At 36.4% G+C, this 13,740-nt stretch overlaps 1 pseudogene; it reads right to left on the reverse strand.

Annotated features, from left to right (window-relative positions):
* Positions 1–10,019, reverse strand: part of LOC103270843 — a 36,835-nt pseudogene extending 26,816 nt beyond the window's left edge.
* Between the last annotated feature and the right edge of the window lie 3,721 nt (positions 10,020–13,740).

The raw sequence follows: 13,740 nt of genomic DNA on the forward strand, positions 1-13,740 counted from the left end.
GGAGGAAAATCTAAACAAATGAAGAAAAACCAAAAGAAGAATATGGGTTTCACAGAGACTCCTGGGAGGTCAAACAATGAGAAAAAAGGCTTCGGAATGCAAACATTGAAGAGCCCCCAGAATGATTGGTCTCAAACTACAAACCCAGATATCAAGATATTAATAGAGAGAATTAAAAAAATTGAGGAGAGATAAGAGGAAAATAGGAAGGAGTTAATAACTGAGATAGAAGCAGTAAATAATACTGCAAATGAGGATGGTTGTGATGGCTCACACCTATAATCCTAGCATTTTGGGAGATCTAGGTGAGAGGATTGCCTGAACTCACAGGTTCAAACCCTATCTGGGCAATTTTGTGAGACTTCATCTCTACAATAAATAAAAAAAAATTGCTGGGCATGGTGATGTGTGCATCTGAAGTTCCAGCTACTTGGAAGGTTGAGGTGGAAGAATCACCTGCGCCCAGAAGGTTGAGGCTATGGTGGCCATGAGCAGTGTGCCACTGCACTCCAGCCTGGGCTACAGAGTGAGACTCTGATTCTAAAAAAAATACTGTGAATGAAAGAAATAACAAAATAGATAAGCATGGAAAGCAGATTAGCCAATCAGAAGAAAGAATCTTAGAACTTGAGAACAAAAATATAGAACTAATCCAAACTGTCAAAAACATAGAAAAGAAGCTTAAAAAGACAGAGCAAAATCTTCAAGAGATGAGTGATCATTGCAAGAGGTCAAACGTAAGAGTACTTGGACTTCCTGAAGCAGAAAGAGAGACAGACACCACCTTAGAAGAAACATTCCATTAAATTATTCAAGAAAACTTCCTTCATCTTATCAGTGATGTGACCATTAAAACACAAGAGATTCAGAGAACCCCCACCAGACAACAAATGAGAAGACCAACTCCTGGGCACATAGTAACTCACCTAAACAAAGTAAGTATAAAAGGAAAAATCCTAAAATCAGCAAGAGAAAAAGGTCAGACTACCTACAGGGGAAGACCAATTAGAAGAGCATCAGACTTATCTACAGAAACACTTTAGGCTAGGAGAGCTTGGAGCCCAATCTTCAAAGATCTCAAAGATAAACAATTTCAACCAAGAATAACCTACCCAGCTAAACGAAGCATCGTCAGTGAGAGAGAATTAAAATCTTTCCCAGACATTCAATCCCTAAGAACTTACACTGCCTCTAGACCAGTTCTGCAAGAAACACGTAAGAAAGTATCAAACACAGAAGAAAGGGAAAAAAGAATGACAATGTTCTTCACAAGAATGCAAGAAAAAGATTGAAAACACTCAAGGATCAACCCAAAAATCAAAAGGAAGACAACAAACAGGAACAACAACTCTATAATAACCTCATGGCAGGGATAAACTCTCACATTTCAATAATTAGCCTGAATGTGAATGGACTAAATGCACCACTGAAAAGATATAGAATGGTAAAATGGAAACAATATCATCGGGCAACAAGATATTGTTTCTAAGAGACTCATCTCACCAGAAAGTACGCTCCCAGACTCAAAGTAAGAGGATGGGAAGCAAAATTTCAGGTGAATGGAACACAAAAGAAAGCAGAAGTTGCAAGATTAATATCAGACAAAATACACTTTAAAAAATTTTAAAATACACTATAAAAAATTTAAATATTTAAAATACACTATAAAAAATTTAAAAATACAGAAAGTCACTCTATAATGATAAAAAGTTCAATTGATCAACAAGAAATATCCATCTTAAACATATATGCACCCAACATAGGAGCAACAATTTTCATAAAGTAGCTTCTAGGCACACTTAACAACAATATTGACTCTAACACTATCATAGCTGGGGACTTTAAACCAAACTCACAATTTTAGACAGATCATCGAGACCAAATTCAGCAAGGAGATCTGGAACCTCAATGTGACTCTTGGCCAAAAGGACTTAATTGAAACCTACAAAACACTCTACCCAATAACTACAGAATATACATTCTACTCATGGAATGTACTCTAAGATTGATCACATCATTGACCATAAATCAAGCATACACTAATATCATAAGATTGAAATTCTGCCATGCACCTTCTCAGACAACAATGGAATAAAAATAAATATTAACACCAACAAAGTTCCCCCAGAACTCACAAAGACATGGACACTAAGCAGCATGATGACAAGCAAATCCTGGGTCAATGATGAAATCAAAACAGAGATTAGAAGATATCTGGAAACAAATGAAAATAAAGAAACATCTTACCAAAATCTCTGGGATGCCATGAAAGCAGTAGTCAGAGAGGAATTCATATCTCTACAAATACACATGAAGAAAATGGAAAGATCACAAGCTAAAAGCCTAACAAGTCACCTAGGGAACCTGGAAAAGCAAGACCACCAAAATGCTAACTTCAGCAGAAGAATTTAGAGCACCAAAAGAAAAGCCCAAATCCATGACATAGAAGACAAAAAGATAATACAAAAAATCAATTCTATAAAAAGCTGGTTCTTTGAAAGGATAAACAAGATTGATGGTCCCCTAGCTAGACTGACCAAGAAAAAGAGAGAAAAGGCCCAAGTAAACTCAATCAGAAACTCAAAAGATGAAGTCACAACTGACCCTGAAGAAATACAAAAGATTATCAGAGACTACTATGTACACTTGTATGGAAACAAACTTGAAAACCTAAAGGAAATGGAGGACTTCCTGACATCACATAACCTACCCAGGTTGAAGCAAGAAGAAATCAAGACCTAAATAGGACAATAACAATCAAAGAAATTGACTATATCATAAGAAAACAACCTACAAAAAAAAATGCCCTGGACCAGATGACTTTCCAGCAGAATTCTACAAATCATACAAGGAGAAACTGATACCAATCCTATTGAAAGTATTTCAGGCACTTAAGAAAGATGGAACTCTCCCCCAAATCATTTTATGAAGCTAACATCACAATGATACTGAATCCAGGTAAAGATCCAACAAAGAAAAAGAACTACAGGCTAATATCCTTAATGAACAAAGGTGCTAAAATTCTCAGCAAGATCCTAGCAAACAGGATTCAGCAACAGATATCAAAAATCATCCACCACAACCAAGTAGGATTCATCCCTGGGATGCAAGACTGATTCAGCATTCCTAAGACCATAAACATAATTGAATACATCAACAGATGTAAAAACAAAAACCACATGATTATATCATTAGATGCAGAAAAAGCTTTTGATAAAATCCAGCACCACTTCTTGATAAAAACGCTCGAACATCTAGGTATAGATGAAACATACCTCAAAATAGAACCATCTACAAGAAACCCACAGCCATTATACTGCTAAACAAACTGAAATTGGAACCATTTCTCCTGAAAATTGGAAAAAGACATGGATACCCACTTACATCCCTCCTGTTCAACATAGTTCTGGAAGTTCGAGCTAGAGCAATCAGAGAAGGGAAGGCGATCAGAGGTGTCCAAATAGGAAAAGAGGAAATCAAGCTATCCCTCTTTGCAGGTGACATAATTCTATACCTCGAAAACCCATGAGAATGTGTCAAAAACCTCCTTGTACTAATAAAGGACTTTGGCAAAGTCTCAAGGTATAAAATAAATGTGCAAAAGACAATTGCATTGATATACACCAATAATAAACAAACATAAGCACAAATAAAAAGCACAATTTCATTCACAAGTCACACACACACAAAAATAAATACCTTGGAATCTTCCTAACCAGAGATGTGAAAGACCTTTACAATGAAAACTACAAAACACTGCTCAAAGAAATCCAAGATGTCACAAACAAGTAGAAATATATTCCATGCTCATGGACTGGAAGAATCAACATTGTTAAGATGTCCGTTCTACCTAAGGCAATCTACAGATTTAATGCAATAACCATCAAATTACCAGAAACATTCTTCTCAGACCTAGAAATAACAATACAGGAATTCATATGGAAACCTAAATGACCATGAGTTACCAAAACAATCCTCAGGAAAAAAACAACAACAAAGTAGTAGGTATCACAATCCCAGACTTTAAACTTTATTATAAAGCTACCATAATCAAAACAGCCTGGTATTGGTACAAGAACAGGCATATAGACCAATGGAATAGAATTGAGATTCCAGAAGCAAAACCTCTATCACTCAACCAACTCATCTTCAACAAAGCTTCCGTCACCAACCACTTGGGAGAGGAGAACCTATTCAATAAACGGTGATGGGAAAACTGTTTGACCACATGCAGAAGATTAAAACAGGACCTCTACCTATCCCCATACACAAAAATCGACTCTAAATGGATCAGAGACCTAAATGTAAGACCTCAAAGTATAAGAACCTTAGAAAATGCAGGAGAATCTCTTATGGAAATTGGAACTGGCAACCAATTCCTGATCAAACCCCAAGTGCCCATACCATAAGAGATAAGATAGATAAGTGGGACCTTCTCAAACTGACAAGCTTCTGCAAATTCAAAGAAACCATCAGGAGTGCAGAGAGACAGTCCACAGACTGGGAAAAATTATTTACCAACTCTATATCTGACAAAGTCCTAACATCTAGCATCTACAAGCAGCTCAAACATGCTGAAAAGAGAAAAACAAACAACCCCATTACCAAGTGGGCAAAAGATATTAATCAACAGTTCTCAAAAAAAGACATATGAGCAGCCAACAGATACATGAAAACATGTTCAGCCTCACTGGTCATCAAAGTAATGCAAATTAAAACTACACTGGAATTTCAATGAACTCCAGTCAGAATGACCATCAATAACTCAAAAAATAACAGTTGCTGAAGTGGATGTGGTGAAAAGGGAACACTTCTTCTCTGTTGGGGGGAATGTAAACTTGTACAACCTCTGTGGAAAACAGTGCGGCAATTCCTAAAAGTTCTAAAAATCAACCTTCCATATCACTCCACAATCCCCCTACTGGGAATATGCCCAGAGGAACTCAAATCTACTCTATAAAAAAGATACCTGCACACGGATGTTTATCACAGCATTGTTCACAATAGCAAGAATATGGAACCAACTGTGCTGCCCATCAAAAGAGGACTGAATAAAAAATGTGGTACATATACACAATGAAATATGTATAAAGAAGCCATAAAGAAGAACAAAATCATGAACTTTGCAGAAACCTGGATGAACTTAGAATCTAATACTGAGTGATCTTTCTCAGAAACAAAGACCTGAATATCACATGTTCTCACTCATAAGTGGACCTTGAACAACTATTGTAATACTGTAAGAAAAGAATTGACAGTAGTGGGAATCTGCCTGAGGAAGGGAGGGGCACACCTCATCAACAAGGGTACCCGCACAATGAATATTTGTATACCTAACCCTGAATTGTACCCTACAGTTTAAAAATAAATAAATAAATATTTTTAAAAAGTGAGAAAAGAACAGGAACAGACACTTAGCAAAGAAAGACATTAAAATCATCAACATCCTGTTTCATTCTTCTGCATGTGGTCAGTCAGTTTTTCCAACACAATTTGCTAAATATGGTCTCTTCCCCATTGGTTGTTATTGGTGGTTTTGTCAAAGATTAGTTGATTGAGAGATAGAGAGTTTTTGCTTTTTTAATCTCTATCCTATTCTATTGTTCTATATGTCCATTCTTGTACCAGTAGCAGGCTCTTTTGGTTACTGTAGCCTTATAGTAAAGTTTAAAGTATTGAAGTGTGCTATCTCCCACTTCATTCCTCTTGCTGAGGATTGTTTTGACTATTCTTGTCTTCTTTGTTTCCATATAAATTTCTGTATTGTCTTTTCCAGGTCTGAGGAAAATGTTGTGGGTAATCTAATGGTTATTGCATTAAATCTTGAAGACATTGATTCTTCCAATCCATATCAAGAAACGAGTTTCTCTTGGTTATGGTTATCCTTGATTTCTTTGAGCAGCATTCTGTAATTCTCATTGTAAAGATCTTTCACTTCTCAAGTTAGGTGGACACCAAGATCTTTCATTTTTTTGTAGCTATTGTGCTTTTTATTTGGTATTCTTACTGCTTGCTGCTGGCTTATAAAAATGTAATCCTACTTATCACCATATTTTAAAAGTCAACTCTAAATAGATCAAAGACCTAAATGTAAACTCTCAAACTATAAGAACCATAGAAGAAAACATAGGCAACACTTTTATGCACTTTGGAGTAGGTACCAATTATTGATCAAATTCCCAAAAATGAATGCCGATAGACTTAATATCCAGTATCTACAAGGAACTCATATGAGCTGAAGAAAAAAATCCTACCAAAAGTGGGCAAAGAACATGAATAGACAATTCTCAAAAGAAAATATACTAGCAGTCAACAGATATTAGCACGTAAAAGAATGCTCAGCTTCACTAATCAACAGAGAAATATAAATCAAAACCGATACCACCTAACTCCAATAAAGGTAGTTCTAATCAAAAAATCAAAAAACAATAGACGCTAGTGAAGATGTGGAGAAATATACCTGGAGGAACATAAATTGTTCTAAAAAAAAAAAAAAAGACAGCTGCCCGCTCATGTTGATAGCTGCACTATTTACAATACCAAAAACATAGAACCAACCCACTGTCCATCTTAAGTGGACTGGATAATGAAAATGTGATACATATATACATTGGAGTACTATGCAGCCATAAAGAAGAACAAAATCATGGATTCTGAGGCAAATTGGATGGAGCTGGAGATTGTAGTACTTAGTTATCTTTTTTTATTTTAAATACATGGGGTACAATTCACAGTTAGGTAGATAAGTGGTCATTATACAGGTGAAGCTGGTGTCTCCCTTTAGTCCCTGCTTCACCTGGTTTGCAGAAACAAAAAACTGAATACTGAATGTTCTCATTCATAAGTTGGACCGAACATTAATTGCATTAGCACAAGGGAGGGATTGGCAGTTGATGGACACTGTCAGGAAGGGAAGGCGGGCACGTAGCAACACAAGGGATGTCTGGCCCTAAACCAGGGGAAGTGAAGGCCAATTGGAGGTCCAAATTTCACATGTACAAACCCTGCTTGTGTAACTAATCATGACTTGTAATCCACATATCTATAATACAAAATAAAATAAAATGCTCAACATTGCTATTCATCAGGGAAATGCAAATCAAGAGCACATTGAGGTACCATCTCACATGTGTCAGAATTGCTATTATTAAAAATCCCAAAACAGCAGATGTTGGCAGGGTTAACAAGAAAAGGAAACACTCATACACTTTTGGTGTGAAGGTAAGACAATGCAACCCCCGTGGAAAGCAATTTAAAGACTTCTCAGAGAACTAAAACCAGATTTGCCATTTGGCCAAGCAGTTCCCTACAGGGTATATACCCAAAGAAGAACAAATATTTTTATTATAATAGAAAGACACTCACTCTTGTATGTTTACCATAGCACTTTCCAGAATACCAAACACATGGAACCAACCTAGGTTCCCATCAACAGTGGACTGAATAAAGAATATGTGGTAAATATACACCATGAAATACTATGCATATAAAAATAACAAAAATCATGCCCTTTACAGCAGCTTGGATGCAACTGGAGACCATCAATCTAAGTGAATTATCCCAGAATCAGAAAACTAAACAGTACATGTGCTCACTTACATGTAGGAGCTAAACACAATACACAGGGGTGTAAGGGTGAGAACAACAGACACTGGGGACCTTTTAAGAAAGTAAGAAGGGAAGGAAAGTTTGAAAAACTACTCATTTGGTACCATGCCCATCGCCCAAGTGACTGAGTCACTAGAAGCCCGAACCTCACCATCATGCAATATACCTATGTAACAAACCTATATAATGTATTTCTTGAATGTAAAATAAAATAATCAAAAGATAAATGAATAAACAAAACACTAAATACATAAGAAACTGGTTTTGCAAAAATTAAAAAACAAGAATATTGGTATAATATTTCAACATACCACCAATAACACATTGTATGGCCCCACTAATTTTACTGAAATGCTTGCCCATCACACTTGGCTAACTATGATGTGATGGCCATTCTTTGGCATCCACAAGCCTACAGTCCACTTGTTCAGAAGACACCCATGACAAAGGTGTACAACTCTCTTTTCCACATATATATCTTCAAAAAGACTGAATCCCGTGTCAAGAAACATTTTCCTCTCGGTTCCATAGCTAACTGCTGTGGTTTTAATGTTCACTCTAAAATTCCTGTTGAAATTTAGTTGTTTTTGAGATTGTATTAAGAAGTTGGACCTTTAAGAGGTGATGGGTCTCCCCTCATGAATGAATGAATGATGAAATGAAAGTGAATTAGTTATCACTGGAAGGGCTCTTGATAAAAGGAAGAAGTTCAGCCTGCACTCTCTCTCTGTCTTGGTTCTTCACATTCCCTTCCACATTCCACAGAAGGATGGTGCAATACAAAGTCCCCATCCAGATGCTGGTACAATGCTGTCAAACTTCCCAGTCTACAGAACCATGAACCAAGTTAACTTCTACTTTTAATAAATTATTCAGTCTGGGACATCCTGTTATAGTAACAGAGAAAGAACTAAACAATAACTATTCTTACACTTCTAAACCACATGGGTTGGCACCACATTTCCAAACCTTGGCCTGAAACGCCCTCACTTCTGATGGAGATGTCATTTTTCTGAATTATACCCAGTACTTAATGCTGACAAAGTAACCCTCACCACACAGACTGTAATTTCTCCATTTTGTTTTTAGATCCCTGGGAACCACAGAAACCCCAAACAGTGAGATTTGCAGTGGATATTGTCTTTTAATGAATAAATGATTCATGCACAGATGAGAATACCCACAAGTAAAAAGAGCTGTGAAATAGAGACACTCACCTATCTGATAAATGGCCATATAGAATGCCTCCCACCACCATTCCAGCCATGAATAGAAATTTAGTCACTGAATTTAGTGACTGAGATTCACATACCAGGTCCCACTAGAAAAAATAAACACCAGCACAGTAAAGCTTTACAACAGATTTTAATCTCTCAATGTCACCTGAATAAAACTCCATAAAATGACATGAATGTTTCAATATATCAGGCTTTGGCTTCCCTTTTGAGTTTTACCTGAACTTTATCATTCAGGTTTCAGCTCAAACACAACTTTTTCTATAAAGCCTCCTCTAAACCTGTAGGTTTATTAATGGTCACTCGTACTCATACTAAGTGATCAACCTTGGTCACAGAGTGCAATCATTTGGGGACCATTAAAAAATTTACTGAATCCTGAATATTGCCACAGAACTTCTATGACTGCTTTTCGGGTACAATCTGAGCAAAGGGCTTTGAATAACCCTTCTAGATGTTTCTAATCTGTGACCAGAGGATGAGCCTTGCTGACTTAGCATAACATTTATAACACAATACAGAAATTACCTGCTTAAACTGTGGTCTTCCCCAAAATAAAAGCACCATGAGAGTAGAATCATAACAATTTTTAAAAATTTTATTGACCTCATTTCCTATGTACATTCCTGACATTCAATGGAAAAACAATTAATTTTGTTGAAAAATAAGAATAAACACTTACATGTGGCTAAAGGCTGGAAGCATGTTATTTACCTATGTGTATTTCTAAACACCCAGGTCATAGTCTCATAACAGAAAAATGAGGCCTCTCACCTCAGTCACAATGGTGGATGGAAAGGAACTCTGGTCATACACCCAGCCATCCACACAGGGCTCTGTGTCTGGCTCACTTATGTCTGGAATGGCCACATTCAGGTGAAGGAGCTGCCACTGGGGATGGATGAAGTGACGACACTTCTCTGGCCTCAGGTTTGAGTCTAGTGGGATGGAGAGTTTCAGGAGGGCATCCTGACTGAGAGTCCCAGTGCCATTGTCAGAGACAGTGTCATTGTCCAGGATGTGGACCCAGCAGCGATGTTCAGGGATGGCTGCTGTGAAGTTCTCCAGTACAATGTGAGAATAAGCTACAACAGTGGAGATCAAAATAAAAACCATCTGAAGGATCTGGAATCTTCCCAGGCCTCCAACTTGATCCAAGAAGTCGTGAAAAGACATTGAGACAGAACAGGTGATCCACTGAGGAGGCAAAATTACGGCAACCAGGTAAGTTTAAAGAGAGAAAACGTTTCTTTTCATTAAGTCACATTAAGTACATTTTGATCCTGACCCCACTTTCTTCTAATAACCTGCTTTATCTCTGTAGGCAGGCCATGGAAGATGGTTACACAGGTTATTTATCAATCTGATCGTTAGTCTTTTTTAAAAATTAAAGGAAAAACACTACTTTGCTGAGACAACTCCAAACATGCACAATGAAATCTGTTTAAAGGTCTACCTTGCAAAAATTCATGATGCCACACTTACCCTAAAAAAGGATTGACCTTGATCACCACATCTTCCTTAACAAAATAAGATAAACATGCTACATGGCGTTCAGTTTTTTCCAGAATTTTTAATTTGTGACAATCAAAAATGAAGTGCTTTTTAATTTTCCTTTAAAACATATTAAAATTAAATTCTTTGCTCCTTTAGTATTGAATTACAAAATTAGTGAAAACAATGATTTTTTAAAATTTTTTCATTGTAGAGGGTTCACACAAAGGTTTGTTATGTAGATTTATCATGATGGTGATGTTTGGATTTTTATTTTACTTGACATTCAATTAGTGAAAATGGTACAAAATAGGTAATTTTTCAACCCTCTCTTCCCTCTACTCCCCTTTAAAAATCCCCAGTGTCAATTACCTATTTTGTACCATTGGGATTGGCAGTTGAGGGAAACTATCGGGGAGGGAGGGGCTCACTTCATCAACAAGGGTACCTGCATAATGAACGTTTATATACCTAACCCTGAATCGTACTCCACATCTTTAAAATTAAAAAAAAATCTCCAGTGTCCATTTCCTCATCTTTATATCCTTGTGTACCCAGTGTTTAGCTCCTACTTACAAGTAAGAAGTAAGAACATACAGTATTTTGTTTTCTGTTTATTAATTTGCTTAGACTAATGACCTCCAGCTGCATCTATGTTGCTGAAAAAGACACGATTGTGTTCTTATTTATGGATGCATAGTATTTCATTGTGTATATGTACCACTTTGTCTTTCTCCAGTCTACTGTCAGTTGGCACCTAGTTTGCTTTTCCATACCTTTGCTATTAGGAAGAGTGCTGTGATCATCATGTGAATGGGAGTGTATTTTTGGTAGAACAATTCATGTTCTTTTGGGTGTGTACCCAGTAATGGGATTTCCAGGTTGAATAGTAATTCTGTTTTTAGTTTTTTGAAAAAATATCTAAACTGCATTCCAGAGGGACTGCAATAATTTACATTCCTACCAGCAGTGTATCAGGATTCTTTTTTCCTGGCACAAATATCTATTGTTGAGATTTTTTTTTCTTATTAATAATTACCATTCTGACTAGTGTGGAGTGGTATCTCATTCTGGTTTTGATTTGCATTTCTTTGATGATTAGTGATATTGAGCATTTAAAAAATATATTTATTTGTTGCTTGTATGTCTTTTGAAAAGTATATGTACGTTGTCCTTTACCCATTTTTAATATGGTTGTTTTTGCTTGTCAATCTTTTTAAATTACTTATATATTCTGGATATTAGTCATCTGTTACATTCATAATTTGCAAATATTTTCTCTCATCTTGTAGGTTGTCTATTTATTCTGCTGTTAGCTTATTTTTCTACAAAAAGCTCCTAAGTTTAAGAATTTGAAATATGGCAAAATAATTCTTTTTTTGACAACAGACTGCATCTGTTCAAATGAGGGAAGTGAGAACAGTGACAGAGGGCAGAGTAAGCTGTGTTGTGGTAAGCTCATAGAAGTTTATTTTTTCAGGTTTGATGATGCATTCCCATAACATATGTGAATTTGTGTCAATTCTAGGAACACAGGAACACAGTAAGTGCAAGATAAGGTCTTCACGGTTCTCATAGCATAGTGAGTAAAAAATAGATACATAAATAATCATATTCTGACATTATAAAATAAACACAGTATTGTGTCACTTAATAACAAGGATACACTCCAATAAATGTGGCATTAGACAGTTTTGTTGTTCAAACATCACAGAATATACATCTCAAGGGTTTGGTGTTTTAAAATGCTAATTACTATTTAAGAAAAACCCTCTCCCACTAAAAAAAGTTGTGTTTTTTTTTTTTTAGTTTTGATTTTACAGATGTGGGGTACAATTTAGGGCTAGGTATACAAGTGGGCATCATGCAGGTGAAGTTTGGGCCTCCTTTTGGTCTCCACTTCACCTGGTTTGAGATCAGGTACCCTTATTGATGTTATGGCCCTCTCCCTCACTCTCCTGGCAGTTTATCCCTACTGTCAGTGCTTTTCTTCTAATTTTATAATAAATATTTTTTTACTTTATTTTCAGGGTCCATTTATGAATGAGAACATGTAGTACTTAGTTCTTTGTTACTGTAATAGATCACTGAGTATTATAGACTCTAAATCCATCCAAGCTGCTGTAAAGTTTATAATTTTGTCTTTCTTTATGGCTGTGAAATATTCCATCATGTGTATATGTACCACATTTTCTTTATCCAGTCCACTTTTGATGGGCAGCACAGTTGGTTACATGTTTTTGCTATTGTGAATAATGCTGCAATAAACATGCATGTGCTGGTATCCTTTTTGTAGAATGATTTGAGTTCCTCCAGGCATATTCCCAGCAGGGGAATTGCTGGGTCATATGGAAGGTCAATTTTTAGATTTTTTTAAGGAATTGCCACACTGTTTTCCACAGAGTTTGTAGTAGTAACACTCCTACCAACAATGTATACGAATTCCTTTTACCCGGAATCCTACCCAGCATTTTTTGTTATTTATCCTATGTTGGATTAATAATCCTTGTGCCTGCGCTGTGGTAGATGTGCCTCCTGAAGCTGGTTTCTTATCTCGCTCTAGAGAGACTGATTGAGAACTTTAAGAGTTAATCTTCTCTCTCTCTAATTTACTTTTAAATAAACTTAAAAAGAAAGCTGAGGCAGAAGGATCGCGTAAGTCCAGCAGGTCAACGTTGGGGTGGCTATGAGCATGCCACCGCACAATTCTCTCCAGTTGTTTTTTGAGTTATTGATTATGGCCATTCTGACTGGAGTTAGGTGGCATCTCAGTGTGGTTTTAATTTGCATTTATTTGATGATTAGTGAGGCTGAGTATTTTTTCATGTATCTGTTGGTTGTTAGTATGTCTCCTTTTGAGAAGTATCAATTCATATCTTTTGCCCACTTTTTAATAGGGCTGTTTGTCTTTTTCCTTTTGGCATGTTTGAGTTCCTTGTAGATCCCGGATGTAGATGTTGTCAGATATACAGTTGGTAAATATTTTTTTTACACTCTGTGGACAGTCTTCCTGCTCTCTTGATGTTTTTTTTGCTTTGCAGAAGCTTTTTAGTTTGATGAAGTCCCACTTGTCTATGTTATCTCTTATGGCATGGACATCGGGAGTTTGGATCAGGAATAGGTTGTCAGGTCTTCAAGCTTTTCATAGCCTAGTGAGTAAAAAAGAGGTATATAAATAATTATACTCTGGCATTATAAAATATACAGTACTGTGTCACTTAATAACAGGGACACACTCTGATAAATGTGTCATTAGGCAGTTTTTTGTGCAAACATCACAGAATATACATCTCAAGTTCTTGGTGGTTTAAAATATGAATTCCACTTTAATAAAGCCTCTCTCCCACTTAAAAAATAAAGATTTTTTCTGAGTTGGAGTCTATCGCCCATGCTGGAGTGCAGT

This window comes from Carlito syrichta, unplaced genomic scaffold (genome assembly GCF_000164805.1).
Source record: "Carlito syrichta isolate Samal-C Ts95f unplaced genomic scaffold, Tarsius_syrichta-2.0.1 Scaffold310432, whole genome shotgun sequence".
NCBI classification, from domain to species: domain Eukaryota; kingdom Metazoa; phylum Chordata; class Mammalia; order Primates; family Tarsiidae; genus Carlito; species Carlito syrichta.